The following is a 2,892-nucleotide window of genomic DNA, read 5'->3' as shown; positions in this document are numbered from 1 at the left end:
GTCTTAACTCCTTGGAGTCCCTTATAAAATCTTGAAATTATTTTAAGCCCTGAGTCCGCTCTGTAGGCACTAATAAACATTTTTAACAATTCATTCTCAAATACTTTTTGGCTCTCCGGAATAGAACTATTTATATGATGTCGAACCTGAAGATATCTAAAGAAGTCACAATTGTTTAAACCATGTAGTCTCTTCAATGCATCAAAACTGTTCACTGTCCTCTGATTAAAAAAGGTGCAGTATGAGGAGAGACCCAGGTTAACCCATCTTTTATAGCTGATATCTAGTTTATTTGGTATAAAATCAGGGTCGTGTGAGCACCATCTCAGAATCTTTATTCCTTCCCGCAAGCTGCTTTTACTTACAACAGCTAGCCAAGTTTTAAGACTTAAATTAATCCATTTATTATTTATTTCCATTAAGCTCTTAATCAATCTTTTATCCCCTATCCTCGCCTGAATTGGTATATTCCCTGATATTCTTTCTTCAATTTCTTTCCATCTCGCCTGGTATTCAGAGTTGCACCAACAAAACAATATCCTCAATTGGGCTGAAATATAGTAATCTTTTAAGCATGGGAGTGCAAGTCCTCCTTTATCCTTCGATAATTGGAGAGTTTGAAATTTTATCCTTGGCTTTTTCCCCTGCCAAATAAATCTTGATAATAATTTGTCCCATTCATTAAATTGTTTATCATTTATTTCAACTGGAAGAGTCTGGAACAGATAAAGTATTCTAGGTAAGATGTTCATTTTCACAGATTCAATTCGTGATTCAAAATTCAATATTGGAATTAAATTCCACCTCTTTATATCCTGCTGTATTTTCTGATTTAATTGGTTAAAATTTAAACCGTACAATTTTGCTGAATCTTTAGGGATGTTTACCCCTAAATATCTCATATATTCCAGGTCCCAATTAAACTGAAAGGTGGAGCTTATATTCTGACTAGGCAAGTAGTTAAAACTAAGTATTTGGGTCTTTTGAATATTCAATTTGTACCCCGAGACTGCGCCAAAGACTTTCAGGAAAGACATTAAGTTCAATATTGAAGTCTCCGGGTGTGACAAATAGATTAAAAGGTCATCTGCAAACAGAGAAATTTTCCTAGCATTTTTATACCATAATGCATTTATCTTGAGTAATTCCTGGCTAAAGCTTCAATAAATATTGCACAAAAAGTAAATTGGACAGCCCTGTCTAGTCCCTCTTTTTAGACCAAATGAGCTTGAGATGTTCCCATTTATTTTTATCCTTGCCCTTGGATCATTATATAGTGATCGAATGGTCGTGATAAAAGTTTGGTGAAATCCAAATTTCTGTAATACGCTATATAGAAACTCCCAATTGACCCGATCGAAAGCCTTTTCTGCGTCAAGGCTCAGCAAGACTGCCTGGGTGTTATTTTTAACTATATGTTCGGTAACATGGAGGGTTCTACGAATGTTGTCCTGAGTCTGCCTTTGTTGTATAAAACCTGTCTGATCCAAACTTATTATCTGGGGAAGGATGTTTTCAAGTCTTTTTGCCAAAATATGAGTGAAGATCTTATAGTCCTGGTTCAGTACACTTTTCGATAGCTTCCACAATCAAGCTTATCTTTTTTAATTTCTTCATTTGTAATTTCCTCGATTAGAGCCCTATTTTGATCATCCTTCACTTTTGGTAATTTTATCAGGTTGAAGAAAGCATCCATCCTTGTTTCATCTATTCTAGGCTGAGAGTATAGGTTTTTATAAAAGGTTTCAAATGATTGATGAATTTCTGTAGTTTTACAGTGTATAGAATTTGTTGTAGGGTCCTTTATTTTGAAAATTGTGTTTTCTGCTTGTTGCTTTTTTAGCCTGTAAGCCAGTAATTTAGTTGATTTCCCTCCCGCTTCATAATGTCTTTGTTTCAAGAAGATTAACTTTTTCTTAATGTAATTTAAATATATTTCATTTAGTTAATTCTTTGTCCTCTCTATTTCCATTTTTGTACCCTGATAAAGTGTTTTTTTATGGATGTCTTCTAGTTGTTTTAATTAAAAGTTTAAAAGTTTGTAACCTATCAATCTTTTCCCTCCTCTGTTTTTTAAAATTTGAACAATATCCAATATTTTTCCCCCTTAGAACAGCTTTACAGGCGTCCCAGAGGATCGGTGGGGACACTTCCCCGTTGTCATTGTCATCCAGATAGTTTTTAATGTCCTTCCTGATTTGCTGTATTCTTTTTCTCAGAGCCTAGTATTAAATTTAGTGATACTGGTGTATGGTCCGACAGATCCATGGTCCCAATACTGCAGTTCAACACACTAACCAAATCTCTTTGGAACATAAAAAAGTAGTCAAGCCTGGAATAAACAGAGTGTGGGTGAGAGAAAAAGGTGTAATCCCTTTTGGTCGGGTTCAGTTCTCTCCATATGTCTAAAAGTCCCAGATCCTCCAGCATCAATTTGATGTTTTTGGTAGTTTTTTTCTCTCCTGTGATGCAAGGCTTTGAAGAGTCCAGAGCAGGTTGGAGTCTAACATTAAAATCACCTCCACAGATAAGGATACCTTGAGCTTCAGAAATTACTAATCCAAAAATTTGTTTATAAAATTCCCAATCTGATCCTGGGGGGACATTTAAAAAGGTAAATAAAACGCCCTGTAAATATCCCCGGACCAGTACAAATCTTCCATCAATATCTTTTTTTTCATATAAGCACTCAAAGTTTAATTTACTAGAAATTAAAGTTGCTACCCCTCTCTTCGAGCCCTGCCCACAGGAGGATGAATACTGTTTATATTTCCATCTCTTGAGTTTTTCATGCTCCAATTCTGTTAGATGCGTCTCTTGTAAGAGAGCAACTTCCACTCCCTCCCTCTTCAGTTTTGCGAAAACCTTGCTCCTCTTAATTGGGTTTCCCAG

Source organism: Morone saxatilis, unplaced genomic scaffold, assembly GCF_004916995.1.
Source record: "Morone saxatilis isolate NCDOM2014 unplaced genomic scaffold, NCSU_SB_2.0 Contig18, whole genome shotgun sequence".
Lineage (NCBI taxonomy): Eukaryota > Metazoa > Chordata > Actinopteri > Moronidae > Morone > Morone saxatilis.
This window is presented reverse-complemented; position numbering follows the sequence as displayed.